Source organism: Rattus norvegicus, chromosome 3 (assembly GCF_036323735.1).
Source record: "Rattus norvegicus strain BN/NHsdMcwi chromosome 3, GRCr8, whole genome shotgun sequence".
Taxonomy (NCBI): Eukaryota; Metazoa; Chordata; class Mammalia; order Rodentia; family Muridae; genus Rattus; species Rattus norvegicus.
In genome coordinates, this window is record NC_086021.1 from 158,912,158 (window position 1) to 158,936,326 (window position 24,169).

General features: G+C 42.6%; 2 pseudogenes; one reads left to right on the forward strand and one right to left on the reverse strand.

Annotated features, from left to right (window-relative positions):
• Window positions 1–8,277: 8,277 nt before the first annotated feature.
• On the reverse strand, window positions 8,278–16,535 carry Galk1-ps1 (galactokinase 1, pseudogene 1; annotated as a pseudogene).
• On the forward strand, window positions 11,586–12,613 carry Smokxl-ps6 (sperm motility kinase X like, pseudogene 6; annotated as a pseudogene).
• Window positions 16,536–24,169: the final 7,634 nt, after the last annotated feature.

Here is a 24,169-nt window from a genome sequence, read left to right on the forward strand (position 1 = left end):
AGTGCTGACACACAGGCTTACAGGAGGATCAAGCCACTGTCAGAGACAGCTAGACAAGCTAACACCAGAAATAACTAGATGTGGAGAGGTAAGTACAAGAACTGAAGCAACAGAAAGCGAGGCCACTTGGCATCATCAGAACCCAGTTCTCCCACCACAGCCAGCCCAAGATACCCCAAGACACTGGAAAAGCAAGATTCTGATTTAAAATCACATCTCATGATGACGTTAGAAGACTTTAAGAAGGACATATATAACTCCCTTAAAAAAAAACACAGGACAATACAGGTAAAAAGGTAGAAGCCCTTAAAAAGGAAACACAAAAATTCCTTAAGGAATTACACAAAAACACAACCAAACAGGTGAAGGAATTGAACAAAACCATCCAGGATCTAAAAATGGAAATTGAAACAATAAAGAAATCACAAAGGGAGACAACCCCAGAGATAGAAAACCTAGGGAAGTGATGAGGAGTCTAGATACAATCATCACCAACAGAATACAATAGATAGAAGAGAGAATATCAGGGGCAGAAGATACCATAGAAAACATTGACAGACCCGCGGATCCCGGCCCGCAGCAGCTCTCTGCTCCCAGACCCGGTGAGAGAGAGACCCAACCGCCTGGTCAGGTGGGCACTCCTGAGGCTGCAGAGCGGAAGAGACCACCAACACTGCTCACCCCTGCCCACATCCCTGGCCCAAGAGGAAACTGTATAAGGCCTCTGGGCTCCCGTGGGGGAGGGCCCAGGAGCGGCAGGACCCCTGCCACAGACACCGCCGGACCCTGAAGGAAACAGACCGGATAAACAGTTCTCTGCACCCAAATCCCGTGGGAGGGAGAGCTAAACCTTCAGAGAGGCAGACAGGCCTGGGAAACCAGAAGAGACTGCTCCCTGCACACACATCTCGGACGCCAGAGGAAAAAGCCAAAGACCATCTGGAACCCTGGTGCACTGAAGCTCCCGGAAGGGGCGGCACAGGTCTTCCTGGTTGCTGCCGCTGCAGAGAGCCCCTGGGCAGCACCCCACGAGCGAACTTGAGCCTCGGGACCACAGGTAAGACCAAATTTTCTGCTGCAAGAAAGCTGCCTGGTGAGCTTGGGACACACGGAAGCAGAATTTCTCTAGAACCGGGCACGTTCTGTGTTTACCGGAAGTCCCACACCCTCGGATCCTGGCCCGCAGCAGCTCTCTGCTCCCAGACCCGGTGAGAGAGAGACCCAACCGCCTGGTCAGGTGGGCACTCCTGAGGCTGCAGAGCGGAAGAGACCACCAACACTGCTCACCCCTGCCCACATCCCTGGCCCAAGAGGAAAATGTATAAGGCCTCTGGGCTCCCGTGGGGGAGGGCCCAGGAGCGGCAGGACCCCTGCCACAGACACCGCCGGACCCTGAAGGAAACAGACCGGATAAACAGTTCTCTGCACCCAAATCCCGTGGGAGGGAGAGCTAAACCTTCAGAGAGGCAGACAGGCCTGGGAAACCAGAAGAGACTGCTCCCTGCACACACATCTCGGACGCCAGAGGAAAAAGCCAAAGACCATCTGGAACCCTGGTGCACTGAAGCTCCCGGAAGGGGCGGCACAGGTCTTCCTGGTTGCTGCCGCTGCAGAGAGCCCCTGGACAGCACCCCAGAGCAAACCTGAGCCTCGGGACCACAGGTAAGACCAAATTTTCTGCTGCAAGAAAGCTGCCTGGTGAACTCAAGACACAGGCCCACAGGAACAGCTGAAGACCTGTAGAGAGGAAAAACTACACGCCCGAAAGCAGAACACTCTGTCCCCATAACTGACTGAAAGAGAGGAAAACAGGTATACAGCACTCCTGACACAGGCTTATAGGACAGTCTAGCCACTGTCAGAAATAGCAGAACAAAGTAACACTAGAGATAATCTGATGGCGAGAGGCAAGCGCAGGAACCCAAGCAACAGAAACCAAGACTACATGCCATCATCGGAGCCCAATTCTCCCACCAAAACAAACATGGAATATCCAAACACACCAGAAAAGCAAGATCTAGTTTCAAAATCATATTTGATCATGATGCTGGAGGACTTCAGGAAAGACCTGAACACACTTAGGGAAGCACAGGAAAACATTAATAAACAAGTAAAAGCCTACAGAGAGGAATCGCAAAAATCCCTGAAAGAATTCCAGGAAAACACAATCAAACAATTGAAGGAATTAAAAATGGAAATAGAAGCAATCAAGAAAGAACACATGGAAACAACCCTGGATATAGAAAACCAAAAGAAGAGACAAGGAGCTGTAGATACAAGCTTCACCAACAGAATACAAGAGATGGAAGAGAGAATCTCAGGAGCAGAAGATTCCATAGAAATCATTGACTCAACTGTCAAAGATAATGTAAAGCGGAAAAGCTACTGGTCCAAAACATACAGGAAATCCAGGACTAAATGAGAAGATCAAACCTAAGGATAATAGGTATAGAAGAGAGTGAAGACTCCCAGCTCAAAGGACCAGTAAATATCTTCAACAAAATCATAGAAGAAAACTTCCCTAACCTAAAAAAAGAGATACCCATAGACATACAGGAAGCCTACAGAACTCCAAATAGATTGGACCAGAAAAGAAACACCTCCCGTCACATAATTGTCAAAACACCAAACGCACAAAATAAAGAAAGAATATTAAAAGCAGTAAGGGAAAAAGGTCAAGTAACATATAAAGGGAGACCTATCAGAATCACACCAGACTTCTCGTCAGAAACTATGAAGGCCAGAAGATCCTGGACTGATGTTATACAGACCCTAAGAGAACACAAATGCCAGCCCAGATTACTGTATCCAGCAAAACTCTCAATTAACATTGATGGAGAAACCAAGATATTCCATGACAAAACCAAATTTACACAATATCTTTCTACAAATCCAGCACTACAAAGGATAATAAATGGTAAAGCCCAACATAAGGAGGCAAGCTATACCCTAGAAGAAGCAAGAAACTAATCGTCTTGGCAACAAAACAAAGAGAATGAAAGCACACAAACATAACCTCACATCAAATATGAATATAACGGGAAGCAATAATCACTATTCCTTAATATCTCTCAATATCAATGGCCTCAACTCCCCAATAAAAAGACATAGATTAACAAACTGGATACGCAACGAGGACCCTGCATTCTGCTGCCTACAGGAAACACACCTCAGAGACAAAGACAGACACTACCTCAGAGTGAAAGGCTGGAAAACAACTTTCCAAGCAAATGGTCAGAAGAAGCAAGCTGGAGTAGCCATTCTAATATCAAATAAAATCAATTTCCAACTAAAAGTCATCAAAAAAGATAAGGAAGGACACTTCATATTCATCAAAGGAAAAATCAACCAAGATGAACTCTCAATCCTAAATATCTATGCCCCAAATACAAGGGCACCTACATATGTAAAAGAAACCTTACTAAAGCTCAAAACACACATTGCACCTCACACAATAATAGTGGGAGATTTCAACACACCACTCTCATCAATGGACAGATCATGGAAACAGAAATTAAACAGTGATGTAGACAGACTAAGAGAAGTCATGAGCAAAATGGACTTAACGGATATTTATAGAACATTCTATCCTAAAGCAAAAGGATATACCTTCTTCTCAGCTCCTCATGGTACTTTCTCCAAAATTGACCATATAATTGGTCAAAAAACGGGCCTCAACAGGTACAGAAAGATAGAAATAATCCCATGCGTGCTATCGGACCACCACGGCCTAAAACTGGTCTTCAATAACAATAAGGGAAGAATGCCCACATATACGTGGAAATTGAACAATGCTCTACTCAATGATAACCTGGTCAAGGAAGAAATAAAGAAAGAAATTAAAAACTTTTTAGAATTTAATGAAAATTAAGATACAACATACTCAAACTTATGGGACACAATGAAAGCTGTGCTAAGAGGAAAACTCATAGCGCTGAGTGCCTGCAGAAAGAAACAGGAAAGAGCATATGTCAGCAGCTTGACAGCACACCTAAAAGCTCTAGAACAAAAAGAAGCAAATACACCCAGGAGGAGTAGAAGGCAGGAAATAATCAAACTCAGAGCTGAAATCAACCAAGTAGAAACAAAAAGGACCATAGAAAGAATCAACAGAACCAAAAGTTGGTTCTTTGAGAAAATCAACAAGATAGATAAACCCTTAGCCAGACTAACGAGAGGACACAGAGAGTGTGTCCAAATTAACAAAATCAGAAATGAAAAGGGAGACATAACTACAGATTCGGAGGAAATTCAAAAAATCATCAGATCTTACTATAAAAACCTATATTCAACAAAATTTGAAAATCTTCAGGAAATGGACAATTTCCTAGACAGATACCAGGTATCGAAGTTAAATCAGGAACAGATAAACCAGTTAAACAACCCCATAACTCCTAAGGAAATAGAAGCAGTCATTAAAGGTCTCCCAACCAAAAAGAGCCCAGGTCCAGACGGGTTTAGTGCAGAATTCTATCAAACCTTCATAGAAGACCTCATACCAATATTATCCAAACTATTCCACAAAATTGAAACAGATGGAGCCCTACCGAATTCCTTCTACGAAGCCACAATTACTCTTATACCTAAACCACACAAAGACACAACAAAGAAAGAGAACTTCAGACCAATTTCCCTTATGAATATCGACGCAAAAATACTCAATAAAATTCTGGCAAACCGAATTCAAGAGCACATCAAAACAATCATCCACCATGATCAAGTAGGCTTCATCCCAGGCATGCAGGGATGGTTTAATATACGGAAAACCATCAACGTGATCCATTATATAAACAAACTGAAAGAACAGAACCACATGATCATTTCATTAGATGCTGAGAAAGCATTTGACAAAATTCAACACCCCTTCATGATAAAAGTCCTGGAAAGAATAGGAATTCAAGGCCCATACCTAAACATAGTAAAAGCCATATACAGCAAACCAGTTGCTAACATTAAACTAAATGGAGAGAAACTTGAAGCAATCCCACTAAAATCAGGGACTAGACAAGGCTGCCCACTCTCTCCCTACTTATTCAATATAGTTCTTGAAGTTCTAGCCAGAGCAATCAGACAACAAAAGGAGATCAAATGGATACAGATCGGAAAAGAAGAGGTCAAAATATCACTATTTGCAGATGACATGATAGTATATTTAAGTGATCCCAAAAGTTCCACCAGAGAACTACTAAAGCTGATAAACAACTTCAGCAAAGTGGCTGGGTATAAAATTAACTCAAATAAATCAGTTGCCTTCCTCTATACAAAAGAGAAACAAGCCGAGAAAGAAATTAGGGAAACGACACCCTTCATAATAGACCCAAATAATATAAAGTACCTCGGTGTGACTTTAACCAAGCAAGTAAAAGATCTGTACAATAAGAACTTCAAGACACTGAGGAAAGAAATTGAAGAAGACCTCAGAAGATGGAAAGATCTCCCATGCTCATGGATTGGCAGGATTAATATGGTAAAAATGGCCATTTTACCAAAAGCAATCTACAGATTCAATGCAATCCCCATCAAAATACCAACCCAATTCTTCAAAGAGTTAGACAGAACAATTTGCAAATTCATCTGGAATAACAAAAAACCCAGGATAGCTAAAGCTATCCTCAACAATAAAAGGACTTTAGGGGGAATCACTATCCCTGAACTCAAGCAGTATTACAGAGCAATAGTGATAAAAACTGCATGGTATTGGTACAGAGACAGACAGATAGACCAATGGAATAGAATTGAAGACCCAGAAATGAACCCACACACCTATGGTCACTTGATTTTTGACAAAGGAGCCAAAACCATCCAATGGAAAAAAGATAGCATTTTCAGCAAATGGTGCTGGTTCAACTGGAGGGCAACATGTAGAAGAATGCAGATCGATCCATCCTTATCACCCTGTACAAAGCTTAAGTCCAAGTGGATCAAGGACCTCCACATCAAACCAGACACACTCAAACTAATAGAAGAAAAACTAGGGAAGCATCTGGAACACATGGGCACTGGAAAAAATTTCCTGAACAAAACACCAATGGCTTATGCTCTAAGATCAAGAATCGACAAATGGGATCTCATAAAACTGCAAAGCTTCTGTAAGGCAAAGGCCACTGTGGTTAGGACAAAACGGCAACCAACAGATTGGGAAAAGATCTTTACCAATCCTACAACAGATAGAGGCCTTATTTCCAAAATATACAAAGAACTCAAGAAGTTAGACCGCAGGGAAACAAATAACCCTATTAAAAAATGGGGTTCAGAGCTAAACAAAGAATTCACAGCTGAGGAATGCCGAATGGCTGAGAAACACCTAAAGAAATGTTCAACATCTTTAGTCATAAGGGAAATGCAAATCAAAACAACCCTGAGATTTCACCTCACACCAGTGCGATTGGCTAAGATCAAAAACTCAGATGACAGCAGATGCTGGCGAGGATGTGGAGAAAGAGGAACACTCCTCCATTGTTGGTGGGATTGCAGACTGGTAAAACCATTCTGGAAATCAGTCTGGAGGTTCCTCAGAAAATTGGACATTGAACTGCCTGAGGATCCAGCTATACCTCTCTTGGGCATATACCCAAAAGATGCCTCAACATATAAAAGAGACACGTGCTCCACTATGTTCATCGCAGCCTTATTTATAATAGCCAGAAGCTGGAAAGAACCCAGATGCCCTTCAACAGAGGAATGGATACAGAAAATGTGGTACATCTACACAATGGAATATTACTCAGCTATCAAAAACAACGAGTTTATGAAATTCGTAGGCAAATGGTTGGAACTGGAAAATATCATCCTGAGTGAGCTAACCCAATCACAGAAAGACATACATGGTATGCACTCATTGATAAGTGGCTATTAGCCCAAATGCTTGAATTACCCTAGATCCCTAGAACAAACGAAACTCAAGACGGATGATCAAAATGTGAATGCTTCACTCCTTCTTTAAATGAGGAAAAAGAATACCCTTGGCAGGGAAGGGAGAGGCAAAGATTAAAACAGAGACTGAAGGAACACCCATTCAGAGCCTGCCCCACATGTGGCCCATACATATACAGCCACCCAATTAGACAAGATGGATGAAGCAAAGAAGTGCAGACCGACAGGAGCCGGATGTAGATCGCTCCTGAGAGACACAGCCAGAATACAGCAAATATAGAGGCGAATGCCAGCAGCAAACCACTGAACTGAGAATAGGTCCCCTATTGAAGGAATCAGAGAAAGAACTGGAAGAGCTTGAAGGGGCTGGAGACCCCAAAAGTACAACAATGCCAAGCAACCAGAGCTTCCAGGGACTAAGCCACTACCTAAAGACTATACATGGACTGACCCTGGACTCTGACCCCATAGGTAGCAATGAATATCCTAGTAAGAGCACCAGTGGAAGGGGAAGCCCTGGGTCCTGCTAAGACTGAACCCACAGTGAACTAGTCTATGGGGGGAGGGCGGCAATGGGGGGAGGGTTGGGAGGGGAACACCCATAAGGAAGGGGAGGGGGGAGGGGGATGTTTGCCCGGAAACCGGGAAAGGGAATAACACTCGAAATGTATATAAGAAATACTCAAGTTAATAAAAAAAAAAAAGAAAGAAAACATTGACACAACAATCAAAGAAAATGCAAAAACACAAAGTGTCCAAGAAATCCAGGATACAATGAGAAAATCAAACCTAAGGATAATAGGTATAGAAGAGAGTGAAGATTCCCAAATTAATGGGCCAGTAAAACATCTTCAACAAAATTATAGGAGAAAACTTCCCTATCCTAAATACAAGAAGCCTACAGAATTCCAATTAGATTGGACCAGAAAAGAAATTCCTTTCATCCCATAATACTCAAAACACCAAATGCACTAAACAAAGAAAGAATATTAAAAGCAGTAAGGGGAAAAGGTCAGGTAACATATAAAGGCAGACTTCTGAATTACACCAGACTTCTCAACAGAGACTATGCAAGGTAGAAGATCCTGGGCAAATGTTGTATAGACCCTAAGAAAACACAAATGCCAACCCATGCTGCTATATCCAGGAAACTCTCAAGTGACATAGAAGGAGAAACCAAGAAATTCCATGACAAAACTAAATTTACACAATATATTCCCACAAATCCAGCCCTACAAAGGATAATAAATGAAAAACTCCAATACAAGGATGGAAACTAACCCAAAAAAAGATAACCATACAAACATAATTCTATCTTTGACAACAAAAATAATAAGAATTAATAATCATTGGTCCCTAATATCTCTCAACATCAATAGACTGAATTCTCCAATAAAAAGACATAGACTAACAGACTACATAAATAAACAGGATCCAGCATTTTGTTGCATACAGGAAATGCACCTCAGTGACAAAGACAGATACTTACTCAGAGTAAGAGGGAGGGAATATTTTTTCAAAACAAATGTTTCCAACAAACAAGCTGGAATACCCATTATAATACCAAATAAAATTGAATTTCAACTAAAAGTTATCATAAGAGATAACTCAGGACACTTCATATTCATCAAAGGAAAAGTCCAAGATTAATTCTTAATTTTGAATATATATGCTCCAAATGCAAGGGCACCAACATTCATAAAAGAAAATTTACTAAAGCTCAAAGCACACATTGCAACTCAAACAATAATAGGGGGTGACTTCAATACCCCACTCTTATCAATGTAGAGATTCGACTCAATTCTTCATAGAATTAGAAAGAGCAATTTGTAAATTCATTTGGAATAACAAAATCCCAGTGTAGCAAAAACTTCTCCACAATTAAAAAACCTCTGGAGAAAATCACCATCCTTAACCTCAAGCTGTATTACAGACCAATAGTGATAAAAACTGTATCGTATTGGTACGGAGACAGGCAGATAGATCAATGGAATATAGAACTGAGGACAAAAAATAAACCCACACACCTATGGTCACGTGATCTTTGCCAAAGGAACAAAAAACAGCCAGTAGGAAAAGAAATAGCATTTTCAACAAATGGTGTAGAATCATTTGCAGATCAGCATGTAGAAGAATGCAAATATATCCATTCTTACTGCCTCGGACAAAGCTCAAGGACAAGTAGATCAAGGACCTCCACATAAAACCAAATACACTCAAACTAATAAAAGAGAAAGTGGGGAAGAGCCTCAAACACATGAGCACAGGGAAAATTTTCCTGAACAGAACATCAATGGCTTATGTTCTAAGATCAATGGGACCTCAAAAAAATTGCAAAGCTTCGGTCAGGCAAAGATCCACTGTCATTAGGACAAAATGGGAACCAAGAGATTGGAGAAAGATCTTTATCTATCTTACATCTGATAGAGAGCTAACAACCAATATATGCAAAGAACACAAGAAGTTAGACTTCAGAAGAAAAAATAACCCTACCAAAAATGGATTATTGAGCTGAACAAAGACTCTCAATTAAGGAATACAGAATACCAAAGAAGCACATAAAGAAATGTTCAACAACCTTAGCCATCAGGGAAATGCAAATCAAAAGAACCCTAAGATTCTACCCCACACCTGTCAAAATGATTAAGATCAAAAACTCAGATTACATCAGATGCTTGTTAGGATATGGAGAAAGAGGAACAATCCTCCATTTTAAATTGGATTGCAAGCTGGTGCAACCACTCTTAAAATCAGTCTGGTGGTTCCTCAAAAGTTGAACATAGGACTTCCTGACTCAGCTATACCACTCCTAGGCATATACCCAAAAGATGCTCCAACATATTACAAGGACACATGCTCCACTATGTTCATAGTGGCCTCATTGATAATAGCCGGACACTGAAAAGAACCCAGAAGCCCTTCCACAGAGGAAAGGATACTGAAAATATGGTACATTTACGCAATGGAATACTACTCAGCTCTTAAAAACAATGACTCCATGAAATTCACAGGCAAATGAATGGAACTCGAAAATGTCAACCTGAGTGAGGTAACCCAATCACAATACAACACGCAAGATATGCACTCAGTGATAAGTGAATATTAGTCCCAAAGCTTGGAATACCCAAGACACAATTTACATACATTCTGAAGATCAAGAAGAAAGACCAAAGTATGGATGCCTGACATAGCTGTCTTCTGAGAGGCTCTGCCAGAGCCTGACAAACACAGAGGCAGATGCTTGCAGCTAACCACTGAACTAAGAATGAGATCCACATTGAAGGAGTTAAGAGAAAGGACTGAAAGAGCTGATAGGATTTGCAACCCCGTAAGAACAATAAAAATATGAACCAACCATAACTCCTTGAGTTCCCGGGGACTAAACCACCATCCCGAGAGTACACAGGGATGGATCTATGGCTCTACCTGCATATGTAGAAGAGGATGCCTTTGTCAGGCATCAATTGAAGGAGGGGCCCTTGGTCCTGTCAAGGCTTGGTGCCCCAGTGTAGGGTAATGTCAGAATGGGGAGGTGGGAGGTAGTAGGTGGGTGGAGGTGCACCGTCACAAAAGCAGAGGAAATGGGGATAGAGAGTTTCTGGAGGGGAAACCAGGAAATGGAATAACATTTGAAATGTAAAAAAAAAATCCAATAACAGAAATAAATGTAAAACCAACTTGAGGTACAGCTACAGAAGCTGCCAAGCAACTGCACCTCCTTTTCTACCTCAGCCTGGGACCCCTGTGAGGTAACTCAGCAGGAACTGCCAGGGCAATGACACTTATTCTCCAGACTTTGCCTGCCATCAGAGTGAGGTAACACCACAGGGGCTGCCATGGGGGCAGACGTCCTTTCCACACTCCTGAAGAGCTCCATGACTGTGTCCCAGAACCTAAGCTGAAGCATCCTGTGGCCTGAAAGGACTTCCCATCCTGAACAATGGACCATGTGTAGGAACAAACCGGGTGAAGCAAGCAATTAAACCAAAAAACAAACCTGAGTAATCACTGAGCAAGAAAAGTCACCAGATCCCAAACAGAAAATCCACCCAACTCTGATCTCCATAAGATCAGGACACAAAATTCCAGCAATCCTGATCTTGGAAATTTGTACCCTTAGAATTGTTTGCCCACTAGGAAATCCAATTTAACCCTTGACTGCTGTTCAATTTGCTGTTGCTTGTAATTGGTGCAGAGTCCCCACCCCAGATGTTTTTCTTCCCCCCAAATCTCCTATGTGAATTTTACTGTGCTTTTACACATCTGGTTGGAAACACACACACACACACACACACACACACACACACACACACACACACACACACACACACACACAATGCTTTCCCTTCATAATAGATGTCTTAGGTAAGTTCGTCAATGTGTTCTCCTTTGAAATGGGGATCCTTGTTCTCCTGTAGAATTTGTTGTCTTCCATTGCCCTTGCTTTCTTTCTGCTCGGAGCTTCTTCCTTCTTTCCATCCACTGTGTTTGTCTTTGCTTCGTTCTGGTTTCCCTGTGCCCTGGAGCCACAGCCAGACTCTTCTTTGGAGGTATCTCTGACTTTTAATCTTAGAATCTCTAGTAGTCAGCTTTGCTAGAAGAAATTTTAATTTGTGTTTCCTGCCAACTATCCTCACTGTAGCTCCTGGTGACTCTGACCAAGAGGACGGAAGTGTGACGATGTCGATAGAACTCAAGGCCAGTTACAAGGAATGGAAAACCCTGGTACTGGATTACTACATCCTGGCACCCTAGATGAAGGTTCCTTTGAACAAGGCAAAGTGGCTCTCTACCTTATGACCCAGACTCTGGTAGCCATCAAGATATTGGAAAAGATCACAAGTATAGACTTATTAGTCATCTCTGAGATTGACCTCATGAAATTAGTATACCATAGTCCCATAATATAGCTTCTACAGGTCATTGAGACCTTGTGATGGAATATGCAACCCAGGGATCCCTGCGGAACTACATCAACAAGTATGGGCGTCTGCAAGAGGAAGAGGCACGTAGCATATTTAGGGAGCTCTGTCCATCAGCTATATCCATAGTCAGAATATTGCCCACCCTGACTTCAAGGCTGAGAACATCTTACTGGATTGGGAGGGGCATGTGAAACTCACTGACTTTTGTTTACATAAAAGATTGGCCTCTGAGGAAAAGTTCAAGGGCTTTTGTGGCACAGCACAATACTGTGATCCTCAAGTGTTCTGTCACACACCATGTGATGTCCTTCCAACTGACATATTGAGCCTAGGACTCCTATTATGTTATTTATATTATATATATATTTTCCTCCCATTCAGAGAAATCAAAAGATTGCTTTCCAAGATAAAGAAAGAAATCCTATCCTGGAGCTGTTGGACCCCATATCACCTCTCCCCAGAGCTTCAAGACCTATTGAAGAGATTAATGAAAATAGACCCCACGATGAGACCATCCATCAAAGATATAATGACACACCTATGGCTGTGCCATGTTCCAGACACATTGAGTTCCTCAGAGGAAATTCCTAGAGAACCAGAGCCCAACATTGCCTTTGGGATGTTTGTGATTGGCTACAGCATTCAAGAAGTCAGATATACTTTGAGGGAGTGGAAGTATAGTCATGCCATGGCAACATACTTGACTATCAGAAGGGAGTCGACCTAGCAACTGAATCACTATGGAGGCCAGGGTGGTACACTGGACCCTACAACAGCTTCCAACCTTCCTCTGCCTGCAAGGAGGTTAACCAGTGCCCTGAGCCTTCCTACCTTCTCTTTCTCTGAGGTGCTTGGAAATGGGGGTAAAGGGTATAAGAGGAGGCACAGTATGCCTCCCTCCCTTTTTTCAATTAAGAATAGCTTCCTAGAAAACACCTCCCCACTGCAGGGGCTTATGCCTCACTTCGGAAAAGGGACATTCAGGCAGAATGAGGGCAGCATCAATTCCACAATTTCATCATCAAGGAAAGGAAATGCAACAAAAACTACAACAACAACAACAACAACAACAACAATGACATCATCAGGAACCACTTGTTCACATCCTCACAAAAGTCAACCTTTGAAAACACACAAGATGTGGTCACTGAAAGCTCTGAGTCCTCAGAGACAAATTGCAGCATGTCCTCTTGGGAGTCCAAGACCAGAAGCCTCTTCCTCAGTAAGAAGATACAGGAAGAGAATCCAGGCAAGTAATTCTTAGAAGACAGCACCTGGGCCTCCAGGGAAACAGACCATCAGGAGCAACTACGAAGGCAGTGCCAGGGTATGCCCAGAGTCTCTCTGAGCAGGTTAGGCTGGAAGGGCATGAAGAAGATGATTCCCAAATCCTTAAGAAGATTGTCTTGCTGCCTCCAAGTGACAAATATCAAAATCATGGCAGCCACTGTAGAGTGCTTCAGAGACACAGGCTAAGTCAATTAGCTGGGATGTGATGGGAAAGGATACACTCTGGTTCTTTCTTCCATTAAAATAACCTCAGCATTCACATTGAGGAGTTTGGTGACATTGTATCTATCATGGCAGAGAGAAAATCCCATCCTTTCCCCTCTCCTATGACCAGTCCTCCAAAACTTGAGCTACCTGTAGACAGCAGAAGATAGTGGCCCAATGCTAGGCAAGGATGCTGGAGACGGTTGGAAAGGGATCCATGGTGCACTCAGGAAGGATCAGCCTGAGGGCCCATGTCAACACAGGACCAGCACAGCCAACCATAAGTCTGGCCGATTTCTACTAAGATTTCTTTTCCTTTTCTTTTTCTTTTCCTTTTTCTTTTTCAACACCGTAAACGGCACATGTTTATTAAACACCCAGACACAGGAGGAGGATGCCTGATTCAGGGCTGAAGTACCCACCAGCTGCCTCTGCCTAATGCCTGTGGTTATATAAGTCACAGGGACACCTCACAAACTCAGCACCTGCGCTCCATCGGCAGCATGAGAGAGGTAGAAGGTGGCTGTCCCACTTTCCTGCTCCTGTAAGTGATGCTTGACAAGGGGGGCAGCAGAGGCCTCCAGCAATGTGACAGTGCAGCCACCAAAGCTAAGGCCTGTCATGCAATTGCCATAAATCCCAGGTACAGAGAGCGAGTCCTCAACTAATCGGTCCAGCTCGGGACAGCTCACGCCATAGACATCCCTGAGTGAATAGTGACTGTCCACCATGAGACCCCAAAGTCCCTGAGTCTCATCGATTTAGAGCAGTTGCTGAGTGGCCTGTTATCCAGATCTCACCTACTACATGTAAGGGCTGCCAGAAGCCCTCCTTGCTCATCAGCTCTCTGCCTGCCTCAAGCTCCTCCATCCGCACCTCTAGAAGGCTCACCTTGCCCAGGGCCTGGGCCATTTCTTCATACTGGCGTCAATGAATCTGGTACTTGCTGGAGCCCAAGGAATGGCGGACATTGGAGTTCGTGGTGAGCACAGCCAGCTTAGGGTCTGATAGTGACACCACGCTCTTTTCCATGGACCTGCAGTCAATGAGTAGCAAATAGCCTTTCTGCCCCAGCAGTGCGATGAGTTGGTTCATGACGCTACAGGGCACCCCAGCGAAGCTGTGCTCAGTCCTTTGACTAACCCGGGCCCGGGTTGCTATTGCCAGTGAGTCTGGGCAGAGCTGCTGGAGGAAGGTGTATGTGGCGACTTCCAGAGAAGCTGAGCTGGAAAGTCTACCCCACCCTACCCCAGGGACACTGAGCTGACCTCCACTGCATTGAAACCAGAGAGGGACAAAAGCTGGGTAATATTGAATCACTCCCTTGACATAATTGTCTCACTGTGGGATTCAAAGCTCCAAGGACCACTGAGCTGAGGTCAGTGGGAATAGCAGTTGCTGGGGTTCTTCTTCATCTTTGGAAACGGTGAGGAGAGAAAGAATCCCATCTGCCCGCGGGCTCCAACCAGCAAGTTCACAAGCTCCAGAGCCATGGGCAGTCCCAGGACCTGGTTGTAGTCCCTGTACTCCTCGTTGTGGTTGACATGGCCAGGCGCCAACACTGCCAGCACTTGCTCGGCTCCTAACTCGTCCATGAAGGCCCGCCAGACCCTGGCCAGCACCTCCACCATCCAGGGCAGTCTCCAAACAGCCATGATGCTCATCTGCAGCTGACACACCGCCCGGCGGGAAGCTGGGGTTCTACTAAGATTTATGTGTCTGTTGCGAGTGCTGTCAGAGACCCTGTGGTCCCTGGAGGATGATAGCAGAGGGTGGAGAGGAGCCTGCTGAGGATGCACACAGGAGCAGGGAGGAGAGATCCAGGAATTTCAGGTGGCTGTGTGTTAGTCAGGGGGAAGCTCTGTCCATATCTCAAGCTTAAACGAGAGGCACAATGTTTTTCCCTGAAGTCTGAAGGATGAATCAGAGAAGAAAGTCTGGGTGGTGTTCCTTCTGCCTATCCCATAGAGGAGCTCCACACTGGGCAGCCGTCAAACAATAGCTGTGGTCCAGTGCACTGCTCTTCACAGCATTCAGAAGCTTGGAAAAAAGCATCCATGGAGCACTGGTGATTACCAAGGCAACTGAGAATAAACGCCAGGCTACAGAGAACCCTCGTGTACAGTGAGGACGTCAGCTCAGCTGCCTATCTTCAGGTGTACCTGTGAGCTGAGAAGACAGTGGTCCTGGAGGCAGAGGAAGGAACCCAGAGCAACATGTTCCATGTGTCCGAAAGATATGCATGACCAGGTTAAGGCAGCAACAAAACTGAGAAGCAGTAAAAGTGCATCTGGAGTCCCAAGTGAATTCAGAGGGGCAGAGACTGCTCAGCCCCACAGTTCTGCTGCAGTCCTCCATAGCATCCTGGGTAATGCTCAGATCCTGAGAGGTATCCAGAGCCTTATAAAGCTACCAGCTCTAGTCTCTGGTTGTGCAGATTACATTCAAACTTGAGTCATTTGATGGGTATTCTTCATCTAGCGGGACACACACACACACACACACACACACACACACACACACAGTGACTCACATACAAACAGACACATGCACAGTGGAGAATAATGAAGATTCCTTGAAGTGGACGGAATCCTCAACAAACAAGGTAATTTCATATTTTGAGAGATGCCTTCTTCTGGAAATAATCCTCCAAGTTAGTTTTGTTTAGTCTCCATACCCTTCTGATACATCAATTCCCTATTCTACTGCTTTCTAGAAGTCATGGGAAGCCAGGATGTGCCTCGTTCCCCATTTTGGCTCAGAGTATGCAGTCCTGTGCAAGGTGAGGCTTAACTATGATCTGTCATTTGAGGAGATCCAAGATGAGGTCTGAAGTGCTTGCCTCTAGAGTCCAGAGAAGTTGCTGGTAAGAAGGATTGCATGGGCAGGGAAATGATGGTAAATAGATGAGATCCCCTGATATGACAATGTGGGGTTTCCTCTGGGTAGCCCATTGTTATATGCCACATTCCCACCAAGTAGAAAGACCCAGAGAACCTCAAATATGTTAAAGAGGAACTGGATTCCTCTATCTCCTTACCCCACTCTATTGAAAATTGGTGTATATTGTTCAGATTTAACATAAAGGTGGTTAATGGCATGTGTATGTCCTTGCTCCCTGTGTAATCTGCTGCTGCTGCTGCTGCTGCTGCTGCTGCTGCTGCTGCTGCTGCTGCTGCTGCTGCTGCTGCTGCTGCTGCTTCATTGTTTTTTCCATTGAAGTTTGGGAAGGGCCAAGAGATTCTGAAGCCATTCAATCAGCATTCAAAAGCCGTGTGCTCATCAAACTACAGAACACACCAGTAACATCGCTCAATACAGAACAAGGCTTGCAGCCAGCCTCACCTGCAGCGATGTGGGAAATGGCCACCTTTTTGAGCACAGAAAACCTGAGTGGAAGAGTACCACCCACAGCAGAGACATCACCTCATGCCTGCAGAAATGCTCAGTTCTCAAAGGACTCCACGTTTTAAAGCTGTGTCATTGCCGATATTAGGCATTGTGTGTCTGGGTGATTATTACCCTCCCATGATGTCGACAGAGAGTTGGACTGCATGCTCTGCCTGCAACAGAAGTGTTACCAAGAAGACACACAGAGCAACCTGGAATAACCCTCTGTTTCTGCAAAGGAAGGATTATTATTTTGTCTTCAAAATAAATGTTGAGAGCTTCAGCTGCCCAATGCCTCCCCTAATTCTTGATACATCATCTCTTCCTACTAGTAGATGAACAGAACTGGCAATTCACGAGAATCTACCACATTCATTGCCTGCAGTACAGCTCTGACTTCTTATTGTTTTCCACTGGCTCATTTCCCTGATTTTACGCCAACATCTGCCAATCATTTTAGCATCTCTTTTTAGGTTGCCTAATTTCTTTTCCTTTTTTTATTGGATATTTTTATTTACATTTCAAATGTTATTCACTTAGCTGGTTTCCCGGACATAAGACCACCAACCAATCTCCCCTCCTCTTCTTGTGTAAGGGTGTTCCCTCTCCAACCACCTCTCTACTTCCTGCCCCTACCCCAACTTTCCCCTACACTGCAGGGTCCAGCCGTGGCAGGACCAAAGGCTTCTCCTTCCATTGGTGCCCAACAAGGCCATCCTCTGCTATATATGCAGCTGGAGCCATGGGTCTGTTCGTGTCTAGTCTTTGGGTAGTGGTTTAGTCACTGGGACCTTTGGTTGGTTGGTATTGTTGTTCTTACTGGGTTGCAAATCCCTGCAATCCTTCAATCCTTTCTCTGACCCCTCCAAGGGGGACTCCATTCTCAGTTCAATGGTTTCCTGCTAGCATTCACACCTGTATTGGTCATGCTCTAGCTGTGCCTCTCAGGAGACAGCTATATCAGGCTCTGATCAGCATGCACTTGTTAGCTTCATCAATATTATCTAGTTTTGCTGGATATACACATATATATTGTTTTGCTGGATATATATATATATATATATATATATATATATATATATATATATATATACCAATGTGGGGCAGGGTCTGAATGGCCATTCCTTCCATTTCTGCTCCAAACTTTGTCTACATATCCTGTTCTATGAATGTTTTTGTTACTTCTTTGAAGAAGTAGTAAAGCATCCCCACTTTGCTCATCCTTCTTTAGCTTCATGTGGTCTATGGATTATATCTTCGGTAATTCTAGCTTTTGGGCTAATATCCACTTATCAGTGAGTGCATACCATTTGTCTTTTTCTGTGATTGGGTTACTTCACTCAGGATGATATCTTCTAGTTCAATACATTTGCTTATGAATTTCATGAAGTCATTGTTTTTGATAGCTGAGTAGTACTCCGTTGTGTAGGTGTAACACATTTTCTGTATCCATTCTTCTGTTGAAGGGTATCTGGGTTCTTTACAGCTTCTAGCTTTTACAAAGACTGCTATGAACATGGTGATGCATGTGTCTTTGTTTTATGCTGGAGCGGCCTTTGGGTATCTGCCCAGAAGTGATATAGCTGGGTCCTCAGGTAATGCAGTGTCCAGTTTTCAGAGGAATGTCCAGACTGATTTCCAGAGTGGTTGTACCAGTTTGCAATCCCACCAACAGTGGAGGAGTGGTCCCCTTTGTCCACATCCTCGCCAGAGTCTGTTGTCACCTGAGTTTTTGATCTTAGCCATTCTGACTGATATGAGGTGGAATCTCAGGGATGTTTCAATTTGCATTTCCCTGATGACTAAAATGTTGAACATTTCTTTAGGTACTTCTCAGCCATTCGATATTCCTCATCTGAGAATTCTGTGTTTAGCTCTGTATCCCATTTTTTGTTTTTTCATTTATATTTGTTTATCTTTTATTGGATACTATTTTATTTACATTTCAAATGTTATTTCCTTTCCCGGTTTCCAGGACATTAGCCCCCTATGACATCCCCATCCCCTTCTTCTATAACGGTGTTCCCCTCCCCATCCAACCCCCTTTCCCCCACCTCCCCAACATTCCCCTACACTGGGGGTCCAACCTTAGCAGGACCAATGGCTTCTCCTTCTATTGGAGCCCAACAAGGCTATCCTCTGCTACCTATACAGCTGGAGCAATGGGTCAGTCTATGTATAGTTTTTGGGCAGTGGTTTAGTCCCTGGGCGCTCTGGTTGGTTGGCATTGTTGTTATTATGTTTTGCCAACCTCTTCAGCTCTTTCAATCCTTTTGTTAATTCCTCCAAGGCGGGTATAATTCTCAGATCAATGGTTTGCTGCTAGCATTCGCCTCTGTTTGACATGCTCTGGCTGTGTCACTCAGGAGAGATCTGTAACTGCTTCCTGTCGGCATGCACTTCTTAGCTTCATCAATCTTATCTAGTTTTGGTGGCTGTGTATGTGTGTGTGTGTGTGTGTGTGTGTGTGTGTGTGTGTGTGTGTGTGTGTGTGTGTGTGTGTGCTACATGTGGAGCAGGCTGTGAATGGCCAGTCCTTCTGCCTGTGCTCCAAATTTTGCCTCCATATCCCCTATTTCTGTTCTACCTTTTTGGAAGGAGTGAAGCATCTGCACTTTGGTCATCCTTCTTGAGCTGTGTGTAGTCTGGGTGATTGAAGCTTTTGGGCTAATATCCACTTATTAGTGAGTGTATACCATGTATGTTTTTCTGTGATTGGGTTACCTCATTCAGGATGATATTTTCTAGTTCAATCTATTTGCCTATGAATTTCATGAAGTCACTGTTATTGATAACTGTATAGTACTCCATTTTACCACAATTTCTGTATCCATTACATTGTTGAAGGGCATCTGGGCTCTTTTCAGCTTCTGGGTTTTAAATAAGGCTGGTATGATCATAGTGGAGCATGCGTGTTTACTGTATGTTGGAGCAGCTTTTGTGTATTTGTCCAGGAAAGATATAGCTGGGTCCTCATGTAGTGTAATGTCTAATTTTCTGAGGAACCTCCAGACTGATTCCCAGAGTGACTGTACCAGTTTGAAATCCCACCAACAAATAAGGAGTGTTCCTCTTTCACCATATCCTCGTCAGCATCTGTTGTCACCTGTGTTTTTGATCTTAACGGTTCTGACTGGTGTGAAGTAGAATTGCAGGGTTGTTTTGATTTGTGTGTCCCTGATGACAAAGGATGTTGAACATTTCTTTAGCTACTTCTCAGCCATTTGATTTCCTCAGATGAGAACTCTTTGTTTATCTCTGTACCCCATTTTAATAGGGTTATTTGGCTCTCTGGAGTCAAACTCTTTGTATTCTTTGAATATTTTGGATATTAGCCCTGTATCAGATGGAGGATTGGTAAAGATCTTTTCCCAGTCTGTTGGTTGCCGTTTCATCCTAATGACGATATTCTTTGCCTTGCAGAAGTTTTGTCATTTTATGAGGTTCCGTTTGTTGATTCTTGCTCTTAGAACATAAGCCATTGATGTTTTTTTCAGGAAATTTTCCCCAGAGCCCATGTGATGGAGACTCTTACACACTTTTTCTTCTATCAGTTTGAGTGTATCTGGTTTTATATGGAGGTCCTTGATCTACTTGGATTTAAGCTTTGTACAGGGTGATAAGAATGGATCTATTTTCATTCTTCTACATGCTGACCTCCAGTTGAACCAGCACCATTTGTTGGAAATGCTATCTTTTTTTCCATTAAATGGTTTTAGCTCCTTTGTCACAGATCAAGTGAAAATAGGTATATGGATTCATTTCTGGGTCTTCAATTCTATTCCACAGATCTATCTGCCTGTCTCTGTACAAATACCATACAGTTTTTTTTTCTTTCTTTTTTTTGTTTTTTTTTTTCATTTTTTTGGGGTTTTTTTTGTTTGTTTGTTTGTTTTGTTGGTTGGTTGGTTTTTTATCGCTACTGGGCTGTAATACTGCTTAAGGTCAGGGATGGTGATTCCCCCAGAAGTTCTTTTATTCGCTCTCCTGGGTTTTTTGTTATTCCAAATGAATTAGCAAATTGCTATTTCTAACTCTATGGAGAATTGAGTTGGGATTTTGATGGGGATTGCATTGAATTTTTGGATTGTTTTTGACAAAATGTCCATTTTTACTATATTAACCCTGCCTATCCATGAGCATGGGTGGTCTTCCCATCTTCTGAGATGTTCCTCAATTTCTTTCTTCACAGACTTGAAATTTTTGTCATACAGATCTTTCACTTGCTTGGCTAGAGTCACAATGAGGTATTTTATATTATTTGGGACTATTTTGAAGGACTATTTGTCATTTTCCTAATTTCATTTTAACCTGTTTATTCTTTCAGTAGAGGAAGGCTACTGATTTGTTTCAGTTAATTTTATATCCACCCACTTTGCTGGATGTTTATCAGGCTGAGTAGTTCTCTGGTGGAACTTTTGTGGTCATTTAAGTATACTATCCTATCACCTGCAAATAGTGGTATTTTGTCTTCTTCCTTTCCAATTTGTATATCGTGTCTTCCTTTCATTGTCTGATTCCTGTGGATAGGACTTCGAGTACTATATTGAATAAGTAGGAAGAAAGTGAGCAGCCTTCTCTAATGGAATTGCTTCAAGGTTTTCTCCTTTTAGTTTAATGTTAGCTACTGGTTTGCTGTATATTGCTTTTACTATGTTTAGTTATGGGCCTTGAATTACTAATCTTTCCAACAGTTTCATCTTGAAGGAATGTTGAATTTTTGTCAAGTGCATTCTCAGCATGTAATGAAATGATTTTGTGGTTTTTTTCTTTGAGTTTGTTTATATAGTGGATTACATTGATGGATATCCACACATTGAACCATTCTTGATTCCCTGGTATGAAGCCTACTTGATCATGATGGATGATTGTTTTGATGTGTTATTGGATTCGGTTTGTAAGAATTCTATTGAGTATTTTTGCTTGATATTCCTAAGGTAAATTGGTCTGAAGTACTCTTTCTTTGTTGGGTATTTGTGTGGTTTAAGCATAAGCATAATTGTGGCTTTATTGAAAGGATTGGGTAGTACTCAGTCTGTTTCTATTTTGTGGAATAATTTGGACAGTATTGATATAAGGTCATCTATGAAGATCTGATAGAATTCTGCAGTAAACCCATCTGGTCCTGGACTCTTTTTGGTTGGGAGATTTTTAATAACCTTCTCTATTTCTTTAGGAGTTATGGGGTTGTTTAGATGGTTTATGTGATCCTATTTTAACTTTGGTACCTGGTATTTTGCTAGAAAATTGTCCATTTCCTCCAGATTTTCCAGTTTTGTTGAATATTGGCTTTTGTTTTAAGATCTAATGATTTTTTTAATTTCCTCAGATTCTGTTGATATGTCTCCCTTTGCATTTCTGATTTTCTTAATTTGGAAACTGTCTCATTGCCCTCTGGTTAATCTGACTAAGGGTTTATCTATCTTTTCTTTTCTCAAGGAACCAGCTCCTGGTTTTGTTGTTTCTTTGTATAGTCCCTTTTATTTCTCTTTTGTTGATTTCAGGCTTGAGTCTGATTATACCTTGTTTTCTACTCCTCTTGGGTATATTTGCTTCTTTTTGTTCTAGATCTTTTGGGTGTGCTGTCTAGCTGCTAATGTATACTCTCTCCTTTTTCTTTTTGGAGGCAGTCAGAGCTAGGAGTTTTCCTCTTAGCACTCTTTTCATTGTGTCGTATAAGTTTGGGTATGCTGCGCCTTCATTTTCATTAAATTCTAAAAAAATCTTTAATTTCTTTCTTTAGTTCTTCTTTGCCCAATTTATCTTTGAGCAGAGTGTTGTTCAACTCCCATGTGTATGAGTGCATTCTGTGTTTTTGCTTTTTTATTGAAGTCCAGCTTTATTCCATGGTGACCTGATAGATGCATTGCATTATTTCAGTCTTCTTATTTCTGTTGAGGCCTGTTTTGTGACCAATTATATGGCCAATTTAGAGAAGATACCATGAGGTGCTGAGAAGAAGGTATACACTTTTGTTTTAGGATGAAATGTTCTATAAATATCTGTTAAATTCATTTGGTTCATCACTTCAGTGAAACTAACTGTTTATGTCTCTGTTTAATTTCTGTTTCCATGATCTGTCCATTGATGAGAGCAGGCAGGGTCTTCAAATCTCCTACTATTATTGTGTGAGATAAAAGACCTCTTTTATTTCGGACAGATCTGGGAACAGAAAGGTGCACCTTGGTTTGTGTGACCTGAAGCCTTCACTCAGGTTGCTTGGTGCAGAACAGTTAGTCTTACCTCTGCTCCCAGGTGTGTAGTCACTTCTGGCAGCTGGCTTTCAGTTTTTGGTGCAGGCAGAAACCCGAAGGATCCTGCCACTGACTGCTCCTAGGTCACTGCGCCAGGAGAGCAAAGAGGGCACTAGGCAGTTTCCTCTTGGATCAGGAATGTGGGTAGAAAGTAGTTGTTTCCTCTGAGCTCTCAGGATTATTAGCACCTCTGAGGATCCAGCACTCTGCCCCCAGGATTTGGGTGCAGGGAACTGTGGGACTGGCTCAGTTTAGTTCCAGGGGCAGGCAGAGAAAATCAGGTTCCTGCCACTGACATGCTCCCACATTCCTGTATCTAGAGGCCACTAGCCAAGTTAATCTTGGTCCAGGAATTTGAGCAGGAGTGGCAGTCTCCCGCTGAGCTATCAGGATTGTCCTCACTTTTGGGAAGATTGCTCTATTCAATATTTTCCTCCTTTCTTGATTCTTTTCCTGAGCATATTCCTCTCTCAATTTACTTTTCTTGACGTAAATGTCAGAATCTCTTGGCACTGTCTTTCTCTGAAGCATGTTGCTAATGTGAAGGCAGGCTGGCCAGTAGTAACATCTTTTTCTGAATCCTGGGTGCTGTGCTGACAGATTTGTACCTCTTGCATTTTTGGCCCTAATTTGTAAAATTTTTCTTCCTATACATGTGTCCTGAACAACCATTCCACAGGTTCAAACCCTTATCATAAATGCATGTGTTGACATATTCACAAACATTTACTATGACTAGAATTTTTCTGTACTTTTTTCTTTACATGACTGGTGACTTCATTTCCTTAAGGAGTTGATAGCTTGAATATGTTCTCACGAGACATCTTTGGTGTGGAGAACCTTTGATCCAGTGTCACTCTCACACCCAGTCTATATCTCTCCTTCTGAAACAACAGGGAGGGGCCTAGTTGTGCACATCCTTCAGAGTGATCTTAACAAGCATGACACTTTTATTCAGAGGCCCCTCTATCTACTCCAGTTAAGAGCTTGTAGCCTGGGGCTGGTTGGATGGAATGTTCATTCATTCATTCATGAGATGACAGTGTTATAAGGGTCTGGGGTGGATGTACTATACCCTTGAGATGAAACAAATTTCCTAGACCTAGGTCTATGCAGAAAATGTAAAAGTTGCAAGCAAAGAGAGGTGGATGGCTGTTGTGGGGAATACATGGTACAATAATAAACTGAAACTTTATTTGAACACACAAATAGTCCCCAGAGGGTCGTAGAAGA